Genomic DNA, 22,023 nt, shown 5'->3' on the forward strand with positions numbered 1-22,023 from the left:
AGCTTGAGGGCATCATATAGGCCTTTTCATCAAAATGGAATCACGAAAAAAAGATGATATCACAACTGAAAGTTTTATCCATACTAATATTGTAAATGCGAAAATAGTCTGTTTTCACGACCAACCCACAGAAAAAGATTTCGATGAAAGTTAATATGGAGATAGCTTCGTGCCTGGGAAAGAACGTAGGATACATTGGAAAGCATGTATTACAAGATATTTATGAATTTGAAGAATATTATGAGACTTCGGGAAAAAATAGTTACTGTTTGAAAAAGCTTTTTACTCTTCGACTTACGATCTTCATCGTATTTGCGAAAATCCTTTTACTGGTTCGTGTGTTGCGATTCACCGCAGTGAATACATTGCCTATGCGATCTTCGGTGTGTTTAATCAGTACTTCACAGTATTTGTATAATGCAGACTATGAATGATGCACAGCTACTTCAATTGCACGATGCGTAGATGTGTGCTCCTGCCCATACCCCTCTGTACGCACTGGCCGGCAGCGACGCTGTAAACGCTGGCAGCTTAGGACCTACGCGCAAATCACGAGCTGTGCTTACCCGAAAAGGCACACACATGAGGGCAGCTGACGTAATTTCAGGTACAGTAGCTTTCATACACACCATCACAAACCTACTGATATTGGAGGTGAGCCACGGGTAACGGCTAGGCCTGAAATAAGTTTAGAGGTTTCATATGTCAGAGATGATATCCTTTGCAGCAACAATCTTGTGCCCTTCCTGGTCATGGATTTACTCTCTGCTGTTTGATGTCCGAAGTGAAATGATGGCATTCATAATTGATGTGTAACACTATCAAGAACAATAAAATGAGAGAATTTAACGTATTTTCGGTTTTCTCAGGTTTATTTTAAGCATCAGAACATCTCTTGTAATTGATTTTCGTAATTACTGGTAGTCCATTGTCAGTCGTTTCAGAATTTGCCTTTGGAGACGAGCTGGTATATCACCCTAATGAAGTGTGAGGTAACATTCTAGCTGACTATTGACTGCTGCTGATAGGGATAATTTACTTGCTTTATTGAAAAGAATGATTATCATTATTTGCTGATTCATAAAATATGCCAGAGAAAGTTTGCTATTCTATACGATACAACAAAATTATTACTTACAGTAATTAGTTCAGAGAGGAACGTTAGTTTATCCATGTTGAATCTTCTGAAGTTAATGACCGTTAAAGATGATTGGCGAATGACGCAATCAGATACAAATATGTTTTGAATGTTTTGTGTTATGCCATAACCGTTTTCGGTTACCATGTCCATATTCAGAGGGCTAATGTTTTACGTTACATAGGTGTTTTGCTTAACAGCATGTCGTCAGCTCCACACTACACAACGATATTTGAGCATTTAGTGCCACTTTATCAGTTGTTTCATTAATAAAAGTACGCTAAAGTGGTTGCATTTTATTTATGTACTTTAGCGTATTTTTGTTAAAGACACAACTGATTGACATTACATGCCCCAATATTCTTGTGCAGTGTGGAGCAGACGACATTCTGTTGACCGGCACATCTATTTAAGGAAAAACTTAAGCTATGTGAAAAAGGGCATGGTAGCCCGAAACGGGTTAAGGCAGTCAAACAAAACATTCAAAAAGTATTTTTGGCTCGTTGCGTCATTCATCAACTATCAAAGAGGAAAATTTTACATAATTCAGATTTAAGTTTTCTGTGGAAGTATAAATATGTAAGGAAAATGCTGGAACGATTTGCCATTGATAGGGATATAGCCGATTTCCTTGCATCTTTCTACACTTCGGACTTGCCATCAATCCAAATTCAAATGGTTCAAATGGCTCTGAGCACTGTGGGACTTAACTTTTGAGGTCATCAGTCCCCTAGACTTAGAACTACTTAAACCTAACCAACATAAGGACATCACACACATCCATGCCCGAGGTAGGATTCGAATCTGCGACCGTCGCAGCAACGCGTTTCCGGACTGAAGCGCCTTGAACCGCTCTGTTAGAGCGCTCGGCTGCCATCAGTCCCTAATACCTAGTCGTAGACTGTCCGTTAAACTGTAATTTTGATTGGCTTAAAACTGATTGATGAGAAAGCAGCGGCTTACAGGCATGCTCCATACATCTTGTAAACAGATTAGTTCTAGTGTATCATCCAGTCTCTTTTCCCTAGTTTCATTTGCGCTGTTTTCGGCATTAAATTAGCCCGTAGTACAGCACATGACTGAAGACTGATATTTTGAAGTATTTAACGAATATTTATGAATTTACCCTTAATTCTTGATAATTCCTGCAAGTTACCATTAATACCCATACGGCTTTCCAGTTGCTAACGTTGCGTGTCCTTGGCACCAGTGTTTTATTTTCAGTAAGAAAGCAAAAAGCAACTGTTCGTCAGAATCCTTTACGCAACTGCCTCGCGCAAGCACTCAGCTCTTAGTTCCACAGAGCGCGTCTGTCGCACGCCTCGCGATATAAGTCGTGTCTGTGTGAAAGTAGCTGTACCAGGATCTGTTGCCAGCTGACAGCACGGAGCTCTAGACAACTGAACGCGGCGGAGTCTCGGGTGACGTCACTGCTGCTGGCGAGGCGTGCCTCGTGTGCAGGAATGCACCGCAGCGCCGCGGAAGTGTTTGCCGAGGGTTTCTTGCGTCTCCACAGCTGTCTCAACGCGCCGTAGCTTTTTCTGCCCATTCGTCAGCAACTAAAGCAGCGCATATGTCATAAATCAAGTCTCCTGTGCCGGGAAGAAGAGCGCATGTTGCAGATTTTATTAGCAAATGGGAATTTTTCTCTCAAATGACAAACCACTAGCTTTGCATGCGTGGGTACATAAGTTTGGTAGTCTCTCCCGAATGAAGTAATAAATTTGTTATATGCATTCGTAAAACAATTTTAACAAATGGATCCGGGTTTCAATCCTAATCTCTTCCCCCCCCCCCCCCCCTTCCCCAGTAGCTTCTATTTTACTACATCTCTCATTACTGTTAGTTTTTCTGTTCTTTTCGGCCAAATATCGCATTAGCCTGGACGTTGCGCAGTAGGTTTCCACTTGGGAAAATGAGACGAGGATTTCCAGTTAGACATTAGCTTGGCATGGGAAACCACGATCGGATATGAGCATTGGAACTTGGGATGGCATAAACCGACTGGTTAATATAGAGACCGGTATTTTAGGTCTGAATATCCGGTATTTTTCGGCCTCGGTTATATCAGGTCTTTTTACTAACAGGCTAAAAGCAACTGTGCTAAATTTGATGTTGAATAAACTCTTATAAAAACGAGTAATTTTTATTCGTAAATTGTCCACCATAACTGAGAAGACAGCGCGCCGGCTTGTCATGTCGGGAGGCCTGGGTTCGATTCCCGGCTGGGTTGGAGATTTTCTCCGCTCAAGGACTGGGTGTTAGTCGTCTTCATAATCATCATTTCATCCTCATCGACGGGCAAGTCTTCGAAGTGGCGTCACCTCAAAAAACTTGCACTAGGTGATCAGGTCTACCCGCTGGGAGGCCCTCGCTACACATTTCATTCGTAAAATTTATATTCCTTAGAAATATTACTTTATAACAGAAAATTGATAAAGCGATCAGTGCTGTTTGAATAACAATGCCGATAGGAACGCGCAGTAGACATGTGACGTTGGAATTAGAACAGCGTTGCTCAGACAATATTGTACCTGTCACCATGTGGCATGGCCTGTTAGATGGTATGCGTGTACATGCAGAGCGTAACACTTGCCTTGTCTGGTGTATGTGGTAGTTTCTCGCGTCGTCGTCGGACATCAGTTGCATTACAGAATGACACCATCCGTAGTTTGGAAATACTTTACGAAGTCCGGTATCATTGAAGTAGAATGCTCCATTCGCTTTAAAAGATTAAAAACTGGAGGAACCACAACGAACTTGCGACATCATATGAGCAGGAAACTTAAAACTTAACAATTCATTCATAGTTTGCGTTAAACATAGAAAGAAGCTGATGTGCAACCTGTGTCTACACGATATGCCTTTATCTGGTTGTAGCCTTTGAAAATGGTCAAATTAATACACAAAATAGTTCTTCATATTCATTTTTCACCCTTACGTACTGACTGTTCGTAATTCCAAAATATTGTTAAGATCCTCAATTACAACATGATTTTTGGGCAGGGATTCCAAATAATTAGAATCACTTGGAGATGCTGGAGATTTTTTTCCTAGTATTCACCCACAGAAAAGCAGCGAACGGTTGACGGACGAAGTTTTGTTTTATTTGCCTATTTAATTTAATATTTTGATTCTGCGAATCTTGAAACTGAGAATTTTTCAGTCTTTGTTCGTTTTATAAGTTTATTACAGGAAATTATAGCAATAAAAATCTGAAAATTGGGTAGTTCAGAAATGGCTGTTTTGACCGATTGCAACATTCAGGTTAAACCAGGAACCAGGGTTGGAGAAAAAAGATACGACCAAAAACTGGTGTCAAAGTAAAACTGTGTGTGTGTGTGTGTGTGTGTGTGTGTGTGTGTGTGTGTGTGTGTGTGTGTGTGTGTGTGTGTGTGTCGCCCAGACCACTAGAAACCTGGTAATAGTAGTATACCCTTTTAACTGTCTTCTTGCTCTGAAAGCTGCGATTTTAATTATTCGCTGTAGCTTCGCGACGACTGAAGTAGTAAAGTTACTATATTTAGAACAGTTAGTCTCCGGCCATCCTCATCCCCCTGGATCGACCAAGACGAATGCCAGGGTAGTAACTTCGGAAAGGATGTGTCTGAATTTCTTTCCCATCTTCACCGGGGCCTTGGGCTACATCTGTACTGGCCTCACCGTCGACGCGACATTAAAGCCGGGTCTTTGTTCTTTCCTTGTTATTTGCATTTTACACTACTTCGAATCTTAGAAGGAAGTATGCCTGTGCTTTCCTTGTTCCACAAGGACAACAACACGCCGATGTATCCTTCAACTAATCGCGAAATTGAGGTCGCGTTTCGCCCTGCAGTGCAAGATTAAAGCTATACGCACTTCACTTCAGGGAAGGAACGTAGACTCTGATGCGTGTGTGGAGAATGCAGTGACCATAACGCCGGTTCCAGTCCACAAATTGACACGCTATGCTGTTGTTGATTAACTCTTCTTTATCGATGAGGTCATTACATGAGAGGCCAGCATAACACGCGATTAACTACTAATCCAAAAAGTAGCTTGTTGTTACGTTTGTAATTGTTTCTTCTTTACTTATACTTGGTGAATTGACTGTAACCGGTTATTTGATAGGTTCCTCGAAATACTCATCGTAGATTATAACATTAGCACATTTGCACATAAGCTCATGCATTATTACAGGAGTTCTGAGTGTCCTAGCGAAATGATCTTTTCAAACAGATGTCTGCCATTTTCTGCACATGAATTGAGCAAAGTAATGAAATCAAGAAATAAATAGCTTAATTACAGAGCAGCGATGTAAGTTAGGATTAGAACTCCATGTTTCCGAGTTTAAAGTAGTCAAACACATTTAGAACTTACTGTCTGGTCACATACCTATCCACAGGCAATGCGGACACGCACTCAGAGATGTAAATGGGCGTCAGTTTGTTGCAGAAAAGGGACTGCGTCAATTTGTCACGTTTCAGTGAAATCTTCTACTGACGCATGTGTCGTCGTCGTTTGCCACCCGCGTTTCACTACCTCACCGACTCTCGTTTCGCGAATAACAAGCGGATTTTTTTTTAACACCGCGTCTGAAGAAAGACAGCTTCCAATTGAGTCGGAGTAATCAGTACTTCGGTGATAGAAAATCATCGTAAACCCTTGTTACATTACGAACGAGTGAACTGTCGTCATGAAAAAATTAAGTGGTACGGCTAGCCTGTAAACTGACAAATACAAGCGCAAAACCTGACCGGCTCTCCTTTGGTTAAATCAAATTCTAGCTATAGTGTGGTGTCCAGATGGGGAATAGACAGTCGTTCCCTCATTAGCCGTGGAACGTGGCTCGTAGACAGTCCATGTTTCTCAGCAAATTAATCCAAAAACAATAAATTTCGTATGTGTGACCATTAGTCCAATGTGAGTGCTATTTGTGTGCACCCGAAAAGCATACAGTGTTGATGTGGGTATTCGTAATTTTATCAACCAAAGTTGAGTTCTCCACACGTTATATTTACTGCCGTTGAATATTTTCCAATGTCATTCATACACCTACCATTAGGTCGTCGTTTAGTAGACAGTTCTGTATGCATCAATGTAGGCGGTATACTAATTTTTTAGAATGAGTACCGACGAAGTCGCACACAAAATATTTTCCATAATGTGCCACCCTTTATAACTTACTGGTCACGTCTACAGTAGTTTTCATAAAGATTCGTCACCGTTTTTCACCCTCCCCCCCTTTCTGTTTTTCTCATTGTCTTTCTCCTCCCCCCCGTTTCCAAAACCTGTCATTCTCTCTCTCTCTCTCTCTCTCTCTCTCTCTCTCTCTCTCTCTCTCTCTCTCTCTCTCTCTCTCTCTCTGCCCCCCCCCCCTCTCCATCCCTGCCCCTTCCCCCCTCTCTGTCGTACATCCCATGTGGATGAAGAATCCTCAAGATCGGTCGAACAAGCGCGTTGTATGTCATTCCCTTCGTGGATGAGTTACATTTCCTTAAGATTCTTCCTATCAATCTCCAGCCTGGTGTTTGCTTATCATTCGAGGGTAAATTAAGGTCTTTGGCCTATTTTTATTAGGCAAAGTAAGATACATAGAGACAGAAATACACATCATATTCTACATACCTTACACTATTTTTCCACACAGTCTCCACACCGGTTCACACATTTGTCCCATTGGAGCACGAAATTTGAGTTACCTCTGCGGTAGAATTCGTCCGGCTGACTGCGGAACCACCGTCGGACTGCTGTCTTGGCTTCATCGTTACTTGCAAATCGCTGTCCTGCCAGGAACTTCTTCAGTCGCCCGAAAACGTGGAAATCTCCAGAGGCGAGGTCTGGACTGTGTGGTGGATGGCCCAGAATCTCCCAGTAAAATGCCCGGGTCTTTTCGGCATTTCTGAACGCCACATGTGGTTTCACATTGTCGTGGAGCAGAATCACGTTGTCCACATCGGGAATCCTTCGGCGCCTTCGCTTTATGGCAACCCGCAGACGTGACGGTGTGGAACAATAACTGTCGGCATTGACATCTGTACCTTGTGGCGGTCCACAGCTAGTGCAGAAGGCCGTTGACAGATGTCGCTGAGTGCAATTTTTTTGTCACAAGCGATCCGGGATGTTTCTACATCATGTTCTGATTGTTGGATTCCGGTACGAAATGCACTATCCACGTTTCATCGCCAGTAACAATGCTGTCCAGGACACCTTCACCCTCCTTGGAGTACTGTTCTAGATGGTTCAGTAAAGACGATATTTGCTTGCCTTTCGTCATGTCATCCAACTGCTTAGGCACCCACCGGTATGAAACCTTCCGGTACTCAGAGGACCCGTTAACGATGTCGTAAGCACTACTAAACGATTTGTCAAACTACCGGGAAATGGCCGTGGTTTGCTCACGCCGATTTGGTTTCACCGTTGTTGTTGTTGTTGTTGTTGTTGTTGTTGTTGTTGGTGATGGTGGTGGTGGTGGTGGTGGTGGTGGTGGTGGTGGTGTCTTCAGTGCTGAGACTGGTTTGATGCAGCTCTCCATGCTACTCTATCCTGTGCAAGCTTCATCTGCCAGTATGTGCTGCAACCTACATTCTTCTGAATCTGTTTAGTGTATTCATCTTTTGCTCTCCCTCTACGATTTTTACCCTCCACGCTGCCCTCAAATACTAAATTGGTGATCCCTTGAGGCCTCAGAACATGTACTACCAACCGATCCCTTCTTCTAGTCAAGTTGTGGCACAAACTCCTCCCCAATCCTATTCAGTACCCCCTCATTAGTTATGTGATCTACCGATTAAGTCAACATGTTATATCCCCTCTACTTCGACCATCATCAGTTATTTTGCTCCCCATATCGCAAAACTCGTTTACTTTAAGTTTCTCATTTGTTAATCTAATTCCCTCAGCATTACCCGACTTAATTCGACTAAATTCCATTATCCTCGTTTTGCTTTTGTTGATGTTCATCTTACATCCTCCTTTCTAGACACTGTCCATTCCGTTCAACTGCTCTTCCAAGTCTTTTGGTGTCTGACAGAATTACAATGTCATCGGCGAACCTCAAAGTTTTAATTTCTTCTCCATGGATTTTAATACCTACTCCGAATTTTTCTTTTCTTTCCTATACTGCTTGCTCAATATGCATATTGAACAACATCGGGGAGAGGCTACAACCCTGTGTCACTCCCTTCAGTCATTGCTTCCCTTTCATGTCCCTCGACTCTTATAACTGCCATTGTATCCACGGGAAATGGTGCCGTCAGTCAGCGACGAACGCGGCCTCCCCTGCTGCTTTGTTGAACTCACAAAACCACGACCTCACAGTTCCCAAAGCGAGACAGTTTTCCCCGTATGTGGGCTGCATTTACCTGTATATCTCGATGGGCGTTCGTCCCTCAGTCCATAGAAAATGAAGCAAATTTCGTTGCTCTAACGCCGTGTACATGTGAAGCGCAAGAGCCATCTTTAACAACTAACAGCAGCACGAACCAAGAAAAGCCCAACGCTGGGAATGGATATGTTGACTTCGCATTTACAGCCGTAATTTGCCTAAAAAAAGGCAAAGACTTTCTGATTTACCCTCGTACCACTAGATTCCACACAAGGATGCTGTAGACAGTACCTGCAAGATATTTTATGGTAGGTGCTTTTCAGCAATTCGTCGTCAGTAGTGTAGTTGTTCAGTACTGGATTTCTCTTCCTGTGTAAGAACAATAATGTACATTTATTGACGTTCAAAGTCAGCTTCCAGAGCCTTCACCATTTATCTACCTTGTACGAGATCACAGTCTATTTCTTTCCCCCTTTTGTCCATCTGAGCTCGGCTCCCATCTCTGGCGACGAACTTTTAGTCGGGGCGTTTCCCTGTAACGTCCCTTCTTTCCTCCGTTCCGAACGTGAGCGGCCGACCATAGCAGTCTAGAGCGGCAGCTGCTGGCGCGCCGCCCACGCCGCGGCTCCGTCATTCCGCCGAGTCCCCTGGGACGGTGGATGGTATCTGGTTCCGGCGGCTGTCCGGCTCCCCCGCCGCTTCCTTCCTGTTAGTTCGAGCTACGGGATGGACGTTTGCCCTGTCTGTGGCCCTCCGGAAGTGTCGTTCGGTGGGCGCCCACAGGTCTCAGAGGAGCAGTCTGCTCCGCCCAGTACTTACAAAAACAAGGGACTTGTTCGGCTTACAAGGGATGTCTGTTGCAACCAGTCCACTTCCTGGTAGTCCAAGCATCCTCGTTTTCACTGAGAGATACGGCCGTGTCGCAAACTTGTGAGAACACACAATTTTCACCATGGATCGTGGCACGACCCAATGGTGCGCCGTGATGGTCTAATCTACAGCGAAGTCTTTTGGTTCTAACGGGAATTCTGTGTCCCAATTGTATTTAGAAGCTTCGCATCCCACTGTGATTAGGATGGAGAAGCTATTCGATTGCGTTACTCTTTGCTCTCTGATTTGAAAATTGTGCATGAGGTTCCTCAACAAAATGGATGAGACAATACGCGGAATCACAATATGTACATTTGGACGTTCCTCAGAATCACAATGTTAAGCTGTAAAATAAAGTGCCACTTGGCGAAAGCAAATATCTGGACGTTCCTCAGAATCACATTGTTCAGCTGTAAAATAAAGTGCCACTTGATTCACAATCTCAAATTCAACATCTGTGCGGGGAGTGTTGCACCCAGCGACTTCTTCAAATAGCTTTAAGCACTATCGGACTTAACATCTGTCACCAGTCCCCCCGAACTTAGAACTACTTAAACCTAACTAAGGACATCACACACATCAATGCCCGAGGCAGGATTCGAACCTGCGCCCGTAGCAGTCTCGCCGTTCTGGACTGAAGCGCCTAGAACCACTCGGTCACCGCAGCCGGCCCAGCGGTTTGTCAAGTATATAAAAACATAGGCTGATACACTTAAGCACGTAGCTGGTTATGAATAACAGAATGCATGTTCATTATGAAAATTCTGTTTCTTAATTACGTGTCTAAGTCATTTGAGAGGGTCCTTAGAGCGTTTGTTATCCTTCGTGCAAATATCTTAAATTGCTCGGAGAAAGACACATCCAAAGGCTGTATATATTTTGTTTTTGGCGGAATAATAAAACATTATCTTCACCCTCAAATGAATCATTTACTATCATTGTGTCCTTGTGAGCAGTCCAAGAATCAGAAAGTAGTAAACGCCTTTGGCCAACGGCCTTGTCGCAGTGGTAACACCGGTTCCCGTCAGATCACCGAAGTTAAGCGCTGTCGGGCTTGGCTAGCACTTGGGTGGGTGGCCATCCGGTCTGCCGAGCGCTGTTGGCGAACTGGGTGTATTCAGTCCTTGTGAGGCCATGTGAGGAAGTTCTTGATTCAGAAGTAGCGGCTCTAGTCACGGGGTGCTGTCCACACGCCCCTCCATATCCTTTCTCAGTCACCCCTATAGGCTGAGGATTGCACCACGGTCGCGGAGAACTTTAAGGGTCTTCAGAGACCTGTTCGGGCGGAATTTAGTATTTTTAGTAGAAGCTTTTGGGTATTCGTGGCATTATCAACATTCAGGAAGAAGGATTAAAATTTTTTGTACAGTATCCTCACCGTTGCTAGCCTCCAAATCTACTTTTGGTGGAAGATTAGTCAGTAGCCATTTAACTTTCGGGCCAAAAGTTTTGCTTGAAGACAAATGCAGTTTTTTCTTAGGTGTCCATTGGCTGAAAGTCAATCTGTTGTATCAGTTGTACTGTGTGTAGAATGGACCGGTGGAGCTGCTGAATTCTTCCAAAAACCTTGACCAGTTTGTCTGCACTAGTTGTTACAACAATGCTCTTTCTAAAGTCGGGTAGATGAAAGGTAAAAATCGCATGGCGTCAGATAATGTGTGAACGTGGAGGTCATGGAAAACGAACGGTTGTTTCTTCCCCCTCAACTAGGCAGTGTCGTGCCAGAAGTTAGTTCATGATTAAATCAACTTTCATCAGTGCTACAAATGCAGTATGGCTGTATCTGGAAAACAGCGGTTTTCTGGTTTACTGCTTCGACAAAACGAGCCGCAGAGTGACGAATATCTCGGTTTTACTGTACATATCTGGCCTTCATGAAAAGTCATGTGTCTACGGCATATTTTGTATTATTTCTTTAGCCTTGCTAGAAACGCTGCGGAACATTAAAACTTCGTTTGGCTAATTTCTCTTGCTTTCTGCACTGCCCAGTGTTTCAGGTGTCAGAAATGGACACATTTTCCTTCATGCCTTACTGTACCAAATTGTGTAGAATGCATTGTTTTGTCTCTAGTTCTTTGATTGCCTTGTTTCCTCGAAATGGATGATTATTTCTCTTTTCTCCACATAATCAAATATTACTTTGATGTTGGGTGTGATTTAGTATATGAATGTGTCTCCGATAATGGGCTTTAGGTCGCAACTTTACGTGGCTAATCCTCATAAATACGTTAAAGTTCTTCGGAAAATTTTGTTCAAATAACAGTATTGGATTTCTTTCCTGGTGAACGTCCATACTCACCAGAACTCTTAGCTTCTCTGAGGAGTACTGTTCCTGCCACTTTCACTAGCACTACAGTCTTGAACGCTATTAATCGCGTTATTGTCACAAAGTTATTTTCTTCATCCACTGTCCCAGTGTAGCTTGAGTTGAGCAGTCAAATTAATATTCGTGCTTCTGAATGAGAAAAGCCACCAAAAACAGTGCGAATGTGTCATCAACTTGTGGTGCACAGTATTCCGTTGGGTAAAACCTTCTTAACTAGGGTGCTACAATGTTTAAAACATTCCAAAGATTGTTTCGTTCATTGTGGCTGTATTTGTATGACAATGTTGACACGCGTATACTAAACGCGTCAGCTGCTTTCCGCACGACGTCCACATCTCATGCCGTCGCAGGCGTGGGTAGAAATGTCAGATGATCTGTGTACAAATGATTAAATACAAATTCCTGTTCGAATCGAGATTTGCCCCTTGCCAGGTAGTAGGCTATGTAGTGTTGTGAATTCTAAATTTACATCGATACGCCGCAGTCCACCTTATAGTGTGCGTCGGTGGGTACTTCGTGTACCACTGCCATTTCCCCACTTTCCTGACCCACTCGCGAATGGTCTGCGGGAAGAACGATTGTTCGTAAGCTTCCTTAAGAGTTGCAGTATCTCTAATTTTTCCTTCATTGTTCTTCACGAGACACACGTAAGAGGAAGCAATATATCTTTTGACTCTTCTGGGAGTGTGCGCTATCGGAATTCTAATAATAAACCACACAAAGAAGGAAACTGTACCTTTTGTAACGTCTGCCAGTGTTGTTGGTTGAGCATCACCATTACTATTTAGCGCTCTCCAACGAACCTGTGACGAAACGCGCAGCTGTTCTTCTGCTCTTCCGTATTTCCTGTCAATCCTGTCCAGTATGGTTCCCAAACTGACGAGCGATGTTAAAAGTATTGGACGGACAAGGGTTCTGTAGCAACACTCTTGTGGATGGCTTTCACTTTCTGATGATTTTAACAATGAATCTGTCTGGTATCTGCCTTAACTAAGATTAGTTTCATGTAGTCGTTCAGCTTTAAATGGATTTTCTGTTACCAGACATCTTACTGGTTTGATGCGGCCCGCCATGACTTCCTACACTGTGCCAACCTTTCCATCTCAGCCTCCCCCCCCCCCCCCTCCCCCCACCCTACATCTTCAGTGATTCGATATCACGAACAACTTAAATTGGAAGGGACACATAGAAAATGTTGTTGGGAAAGCGAACCAAAGACTGCGTTTTATTGGCAGGACACTTAAAAAATGTAACAGGCCTGCTAAGGAGACTGGCTACACTACGCATATCCGTCCTCTTTTAGAATACTGCTGCGCAGTATGGGATCCTTACCAGGTAGGACTGACGGAGTACTTCGAAAAAGTTCAAAGAAAGGAAGCACGTTTTGTGTTATCGCGAAATATGGGAGAGAGTGTCACAGAAATGTTACAGGATTTGAGCTGGACATCATTAAAAAAAAAGCGTTTTTCGTTGCAGTGGAATCTTCTCACGAAATTCCAATCACCAACTTTCTCCTCAGAAAGCGAAAATATTTTGTGCTGCCTATCTTTGAACTTTTTCGATGTTCTCCGTCAGTCCTATCTAGTAAAGATCCCTTACCGCGCAGCAGGTGGGGGAGGGGGGGGGGGGCGGCAACAGGTGGAAAGGGGAGGTGAGAGTGGGAGGGGGCACTAATTAACGTTTGATTCCTCTCAGGGGTAATGGTCTAAGAAAGTTTGGGAACCACTGTAGATCGACTCCGTATGCTAGCTGAAGCAAAATTATGCAGCAACTGACCAATTGGCACAGTGGCCGCTACTCTATTGTCTCTCTCGAGACAATCCGTTACACATCGCCACATCGGTTGACAATCACGCTGTTAGTCCGATATTCCGTCAGTATTTTGTTCATTAGACGGCAGTGCGTAACTGTTCTCAAACGCCTTCCTGAAGTCAAGGAATAGGGCGTCAGTATGGACGCCGATATTCACTGCCGTTTAGGTCACTTGGACGATCGGGAAACTGCTGTGCTGATGGAATGTCAGTCAAAAATACAGTATAAATACAATAGTCATGTGGCTAACAGTTCGGAACTTAAGGAAAAGGGCCGTAATTTAAAAAGCATACCAAAAGCTTATTTTAATATAGTAGCAGCTGTTCATTATTCCCTCGAAGTGTTTTTCGCGTCGCATTCTCTTATTTCCAATAATACCGCGTGCTGTTCACAGGATTTTGCGCATGGGGGTCGGTATTCCACGAATTTCTGACGTAGTTTCCACACTACTTACGCTAACGACAATCGATTCCTGTTAAATATCTTGTGAAGATGGTTATTTGTTCCGAAAAAAAGTACCTGTCACTTTACACTTGGTGACCGGTTTCGATCAGTTTTACGCCGTATGTTGCCGCCGTTTGTGTGGAAAATGAAGCTGTCCTCATTACACTTTTTAAAAGCGAATAACTTATAAAGGTCCGGCTGTGTGTATGTTATATTAAAAATTTGGGGCTTTTGAAATGTATATCTGTGACAAGTTTCAGTTAAGAATGCAAGCTTACGAAACATGACGGATAGCGCATCGGTTGTAGCCACACAGGAAACGTTTTCTCTTGTTCCTCGACTGTTGCAATGACGTGACGGAACCATGCGTTCTGTTTAATATTCTTTACGTGCCTCTTCTGCTCTCTCTCGGAACGGAATGCAGCACCACAGTACAGTAACATAAGATGGTAGCCTGTGCGAGCTTGCAACATTCAGAGGATTCTGTTAACGATATCCACTCGTCAGAAACAACACCCGTTTACTCACGCAAAAATCTACATGCTTCCCGCCCTTTTGTAAGTTGAGGCGACAGTGTGTTACCCAATTTACTGACATATGACACGATGACTCGCAAGGTCTTCTTTCTTGGTTAGTATTAAATGAGACTTTCTGCAGTAAGAATACATGCAGCCATTTATTCTTCCTTTATTTTGCATTCAGTGCATCGTAAAGCCGTCCTTCTACACAACATATTACGCACAAACTATAATAGGATACATATACATAAAATTCCCTCCACCGTCCTCATTTTAACGTTACGCACCTGAGACGTATGATTACGTTCGACTAATCGAGTAGTATACTGAAAGTGCAAATTGCTAATTTGACACACTACGACAAATGTGTAGTTATATCTTGCGTATATGTTCAGCTTCCGAATAAGTTGGGTACACCATAAGGAAATCAGACTCTGATTTCTTCACTCGAGTACTTGGACCCTTCTTTCGCTAGCGCCCTTGTCCCGTATCTTTGCGCAGAGTCGGCATGGTTAAATCGGAGTTGGCATGGCTAATTTTGTAGGGTCTTTGAATATCTTCTCTGTACCCAATTGTGCATTGGAAATGACCCAACAGGACTATTATCCCTCCTTTTACCTGTTTCGACCACTATATTATCCAGCACATTTAAGAATTTTTACGTCCCTACATTGTCTAATCTGTTTTTACCATTAGTGGTGCATGTGTGTTTATCGGGGTATAGGTTTTGTTTCCTATTTGTGTTATAAGGTACGAGAGCATCTCGTTCACGCCCTTCCATTCAGTGACAGTAGCAGAATAGTGTCTGCCGCAACTGTTGCTCGAAACATAAAAGGCTGTTGCTCAACCCTGTGACCTGATCTTGCCTTCAATATGATATACCCTTCTGACTCCACTGTGTTCTCGTCACTGACTATCGTTTCGTTTCTTGCAGTGCCGAGATGCCATACTATCCCGCACTTTGTTTGCTAACCTTGGTCATGGTCTGTGTGTTAATGGACCTTGTTTAAGGTGCTTTTTGGCCTTCTTTTTATATCAGATGCAGTATGGATGCTAAGGTACTGTAGAGTTCTCTTCCTTCGCTCACGAAGTAGGATCCCCAGAATTAGATAGGCTACTTCTGTGGACCAAAGTCGACAGAGGATGAAGCACCGCCTGGGGTAAATTGCTGTTTATCATGTGCTCTCTGATTACTGCAGCAAGTCGATGTATTTGTTGGTCTATCGTAGTAGCTGTAGTCGGATTACAGCTGTGGTAGTGAGCCTCAGAGGATGTACACAGGCAGCACCTAACATGGACCACCGACACCTCTGGAGTGTACTCTGCACCTCTGCACCTTCGCCCCTGCCAGTCTCGGCACAGTAGATATGTCTGAATTCAGTTCATGTTCAGTCGAGAAAATTTCTCCTGCCCCTCACCCGTTGAAATTCTCACCCCCTTCCGCCATCGGAGTCATTGATTTCCTTCATCTATCACATTGGACGGGGGTCCTTTCTGGGTATTATTGTCTGAAGCCAGACAAACCAAGATCTTTCTTTTTTACGAGTTGTTACTACTCCCCACCTCCCCACCTCGAACTTGCTATCGGCTACGGCCGAGTCAATCTTTTATATCATATGATGAAAGTGTCTAAATTTTTGCTAGAAATCCTCTAAAAGCTTGATAGTGGGCTTATGTCCGAAACCAGTTATATAAAAAAAAAGAATTGTTTCAAAATAGTGCGGCCAGTCATGATACGAACTTACATGTCAGCAACAAAAGGGTTGTATCCGTCGGAGATCCCACGAGTCTTCCCATACCCAGTGGGGTTCTCGCTACATGAGACTTAGCGATCGGTTTTTCCTAATCCGCTGAAGGAGTGCTGCAGGGGAGTTCCACAAAGGCATGCTGGATATTGTGGTCAGAGTCGAGCCCAAAGGTTTCGTGCGGTCTCGGTGGCATGGCGTGGTGGGCAGGGAGAAGGGGGAGGAGACGTTCCACCGATGTCAGGTGTTTCCCAGGTTCCAAAAGTTGCAAATAGGCGAGAAGTCCTCCTAGGAGGCGAGTAGTGTTAAACGGGAAGTAAGGGGTGGACAACGAGAATGCTCGCACGTGGTGTGACTATACTGAAAGGTCACAGTATTTAAACAATAGCCAGAGTTTCTTGGAGCTCCTGAAACCCAAAAGTTCGCCAGCAGAACTCTTGGCTCCTGTGGTGTCGTTAGTCGTCTGGGGGTAAAGCATCAATTTCATAGTTTCTGGTTTATGAAGTTGAGAGACTGAATGATCCACAGTGATGGATAAATGTTTTTCTGTCATTGTGTAAAGCTTACAGTAATTCCCTAACTCTCTTCCCTCGCGCGGGCGTAGAGATCTGATTCTTTGTTTCTTCAGTGTTTGTAGGCTTGTAGGTGAGATTATGGAGTTGCTAGTTACCATGAGGTAGTGCTTAATGATTGAAGAAATGATGAGGTTTAATTAATGCTAATAAGCTGCGTTTGTATCTCTTGGAACTTTTATTCGACCGTATTCAAACCACACAAATGAAATGAATCAAACGTAGCTGCCTAGACCACATCTGTGCTGGTAGTACCTCTCTCTCTCTCTCTCTCTCTCTCTCTCTCTCTCTCTCTCTCTCTCTCTCTCTCTCTCTCTCTCTCGTGGGTTATTAAGATGAAGCGGGGACGAGAGGGTGGGATGGCGGTGGTACTGCCGGCAGCATGTGGTGTTATGTTGCAACCTTAGTCCTCTCAGATAATTGATATCTGCGATTTGAATGTAGCTCGGGTCTTTGCCTTTCGATATATCAATTTAATTGCCATACGGGAGGGTTGGGATTGCTGTGTTCTTGATGAACTAGGTCAGGATTTGTGTATGGTAGGCTTTTACCAGTGTCTGTGTCTAACATCTATAAGAAACTAGTTTTGTAGATGCCCCGCTTCTATTCGTAAATGATATTGCAACTGAGGTGATTGCAGATTTTTGTTGGGGTAGGTGGCATATTTTTGATCTTGTAAATTTTCTTCCCATTAAAGCCACAAGTTTAGTTTTGGTTATTTCAACGTTGTTGTGCAGCAGATGGCTACTGGCCACCACACTCCCTGGATTGTTGCAGGGTGTTTGCTTTGAGATATGTCACGCCTTACGCAACGACGACAGTCTGTCCGATGGAACATAAAACGTGATTCATCTGCAAAAGGCCACGTATCGCCACTCGATGGACGTCCAGTTCTGTTTAGGCTTGAAAATTCCTGCCGTCATTGCAAATGAACAGCAGTTCCTCCTGCGGAGTCCAATATGCAGTAATATTCGCTGAATGGTTGTTGAATAGACGCCATTTGTAGCCCCTCAGTTCATCTGGGAGGTAAGTTGCTCAACGGTTGCACGTCCGTTTACCCGTACACATCTCCGCAACCGTCGTTCACCCCTGCCATCTGTGGTCCATGGTGTACCACAGTCGTCTCAGCCCGGTTTTGGATAGTGCCATTTTGCCATGCACGTATACTTCAACCACGCCTGCACGCGAACAGTTTACAGACATAGCCGTTTGGGAAATGCTTCCACCCTTGGCCCGAAAGTCAGTGATCATGCCTTTTGTGCGTCAGGTAAGTCATCGTTTTACTTCGACGACTGCACTCTTCGTCCACGACCCTTCGTCACGTCCCACTGCTAGTTCTGTCGCCTGCCATGTGAGTTGTCGCACGTTGACGTCGGAAATAGGCGATGGCCACATTAACAAGACTGGGCCGTGTAGTTGTTCCATTGATATGCCGTCGACGTTATCTTCAGTCTCTCCGTATCGAAGTGTTTACGGCTTATTACGATAATACCACAATCTGTTGTAGCGTTTCTTCCCCTCAGTATTGCCTATTACATCGATGTAAGGCGCGTCTGTCTTCTCTTCAATAAGTTCGTCAAGAATCTCTATGCTCGTTTTGTCTTCAGTATAGGTACTTTCAGTTCTCCGAAAGTGTCTACTCGGTTTCTCTCTCGAGGTTTTTTTATAAGTGTTCGGTTTCGTTTCCTCGTTTTGGTGAGAGCAACCCTTGTAAAACACAGAAATAGACATCTCATAATGAAATGAAGTGCTCACAGAGAACATGGAGAGGATGACAAAAATGACAGAATTCACTGCCAAGAAAAAAAATTATCTATTGAAATAGCTTAAATATATAACATTACATCAAAACTATTTATGGTTTTAAATGAAATGACACCGGTAACAAGGAATGCCAGTTGCCCATTAAAATGGTAATTATAAGAAGTCTGTTCTTAGAAATGCGGTCTGGGTGATACTTAAGATGTCAGGCACTGTGACTTTGACTGAAGCTGTAGACTTGGACTTCTTTGGACTGGTTCACAAGTGGTAGAGCTGTGGTCCGGCCGCAGTTCGGTCTGGCGCTGTGTCTCAACCGACGCAGACGGGTGACGTCAATGTCTTGAAGGAAACCGGAATTCCGCCTTCCGGGGCCTGTTTGCCGCAATCTCTGCCGCTCGCTCTGGCAGGCGCGTAATATTCAACCAACTACTCCGCATCAGCGATGCGCCGATTACGTGTTAGGCTGCTGTCTAATACGTTACGTGCGCAGCTACCATTCAAGCCACTATCGTCCAGTCCTTCACTACTGGCTCAAAGATAATCTGAAATGTCATAAGCAATTTACTGAATCTTAACAGCGCAGTATATAGCAATAATACAAACCTCAGTAGTAGAAACATAGTTCTCCAGGGAATAAGTATTTGATCTCAGAGTAGAGACGTATTCGCAATCACCTGCTCGAAAATTCTTGTCTGTTGCGCCATAGTTGGATTACAGTCACAGTAATTGGTATTTAGGTGATGCAAACCGGTAATCGTTTCAGGCTACAACTCTAGAGCCTTTGCAAACTGATCTGGGCAGTTTACAGCAGAAATATTCGTCCAGGAAATTACGTCGATCCCGTTGAACTTCCGAAAACTCGCGGAACTTCAGAGCTGCAGGGAGAGCTTAAAGTGTCAATTTACATTTTGGTCCTGACTGCCTCATTTTTTTTCCATCACTCCTTGCCCGTGTTCGTAACTGTGGGCAGAAAAATCGTCTAGTTCCTCATCTTCGCATACAAGAAATCCGTGATAAAATCTAGCGACGAAGACCTCATTGTTCCTGTGCAAAATGAGAAATCCGTCTTGTATACGAGGTCCTGAGGTTTCTTCTCCATTGACATTCTGTTCCAATCGTTTGCAGTGGTTGTACTTTATGATCCCACATGATTAAGAGACGCTAGAATCTCTGTAGAATCAAGCCAGTTATAATGCTTGTGTAAGAGCATTCTTTTCCTCACTATTAACTTAGAAAAAAATCTGTTGTTCTCTTACCAATTACAGTAATGGTTATATATACTACATTGTTCAGAAAATTTTACTTGATTACAATGCAGTCACATTTGTGAAGCATTTAGATCATATAGATTAGCTGACAATGCTTTTCGAACAACTAAGGCTTATTTTCGGTCATTACATCTTTACAAAAAGCGTTTGCTGTGGTTACTGCAATTATATGAAAGTATTATTTTATAATGCAAGTTTTTATGTCTTTTTGTAGTACCGGAAGATATATCCTGGATCTTCATAATGTGTGTTGTAAGGTACTCGAATTAAGTTGTGTGATATCAGTAACAGTAGATGTTTGCACCTTGTTTAAAAATTACGTATTTCGAGCTCTGGGGATTCCTTTTGGTGCTGCACACAAGTAAAGTAGAAGAAACTTCAGTTATACCTAAGTAGTACAATACTGTTCGAAGATACTAATAATGTATAGGTGCAGTGTTTGGCGCTGCTTTCCCAAATACTTTGGAAAGCTTGGGATTACTCAAGTGAGGGCAGTCACGACCAGTACACAGCAAAAGAAATATTTTATTTGCTGTTTAAGCGTGGTGGCGCAGTATCAAGAGGTGGGATTCGCGTTCGAGAGGACGATGGTTGAAATCCATTTGCAGCTATCCAGAATGAGATTTTCTGTGCTTTTCCTAAAAAGCCAAGTACCTTAATTTTTAATTGATTTTGTAAGGGCACGGGGGTTTCCTCCCTCAATTTCAACTTCACCACATTCTGTAATGACCACGTCGGCGACGAAACGTTAAACTCTAATCTTCGACCATCTGTTGGTCAGACGTTATTGTTGTTTATATCACTGAATTACTAATTTCGCTAGTCTTTTTCTAACCCAGTGACTGTTTAGATAGTAAAAAGGTACCGTGGTTCGTGTTTCAGCAACATCTCAGCTAAATGCCATCGATCCTCGGATATGATCGACAGACCCTTTTCAAATTCTTACTGTGCGTTCAGGTAATACGCACTTCAGACATTAATGGATACAAATTCATTCCTTTTTTATGTGAAAACAGATTTATCTTCCTAGGAAGCTAGCGAGTGGAAACATCGTCCCTAACGTGGGTTGAAATAATTGTTTCGAATAAAATAGTTCAAACATAAAGTACACCCCACGAGAAAGGACTGTCGAACTCGACCAATTGGTCCCGGATGTAGCCGACAGTCGAGAGCCAGTGAACTTACAGCCACAATATCATTCATTGTCTGCAGTGACAGGACCTGATAATAATGTTTGACTGTCGGGAGAATTCTTTCCGCTGTTTATTTATGTTCTTAAAGGATGTCTTCGAAAAGTGCCCTGTGCTCAAGTCAGTTGCGCAGCAGTTTCCCAATCAATTCAACTTCGTGCAAAACCAGCGCCAAAGGTCATCCTCAAATATTCCTGTTTGAAAATACTTGTATTTCCGATTGTGTGGTTAGAAGCCGTCAGTTCTTCGTACTCAAATTAGGACATCTGAAGAAAAGCTCCCTACAAATCGAAACACACTCAGTAAGTTATAAAAAATTCTTGTGATCAGTAGCTTTTAGGATAATTAAAACGCGTTTTCAACGTTTACGGAATGATACCAGATTTTTATACATCGTTCTTAACTCGTTTGTCACAAATAGGAGCAACGTCCTTTGAAAACTTACGGTATTGCTTGATGCTCTCGTATGGGGCACATCCATCGGGTTTTCGTACGACACGAAAGCACTGCACAACCTTGTTTTCGTCAAGCGCAATCGACCGCGATACGTCATGGAGGTTGCCGGCGCCTGCCTTCCTGCTTTACCACATGTCAGACAAAGGCTTGGCACACGGAAACCCTTCTTTATCAATTATGACACCCTTCTCCAAACCGCTCTGTGGTTACTGTAGGTCTCAAGTCCACACCTCTCGGTTATGGCCTACAAGAATGTTATTTAGTTATCTTCTCCAACATCCACCATCTTTGTGTATGCTGTTTTGCTTGTACCCTAAATCCAGTTCTGAAAACTATTAAAACTTCTGGACATCTCTATTAGTCATATTAGTAAATTATTACAAATTCTTTCTTCATTTGCACGCATTTCGAATTACCAAGTAACGTAATGGTTTCTTTACTCCAAAGTGACATTCTGTAAACGATGAAAACGCTTTGTAATTGTCCTAAAAGCTACTAATCACAAGCATTTCTTATATCTTATTGAGTGTATTTCGATCTGTTGGAAGATTTTCTTCGGATATACTTACAGAGTGCAAAGCACTCTGATGGCTTCTTACCATACAACCAGAAATAAA

General features: G+C 43.2%; 1 protein-coding gene and 1 pseudogene across 3 annotated transcripts in view; both read left to right on the forward strand.

Annotated features, from left to right (window-relative positions):
* Positions 1-22,023, forward strand: part of LOC126282034 (vascular endothelial growth factor receptor kdr-like) — a 329,784-nt gene that overhangs the window by 38,853 nt on the left and 268,908 nt on the right. The gene's annotated exons all lie outside the window — the stretch shown is intronic.
* On the forward strand, positions 10,302-10,419 carry LOC126282704 (5S ribosomal RNA; annotated as a pseudogene).

Source organism: Schistocerca gregaria, chromosome 7 (genome assembly GCF_023897955.1).
Source record: "Schistocerca gregaria isolate iqSchGreg1 chromosome 7, iqSchGreg1.2, whole genome shotgun sequence".
Classification (NCBI taxonomy): Eukaryota; Metazoa; Arthropoda; class Insecta; order Orthoptera; family Acrididae; genus Schistocerca; species Schistocerca gregaria.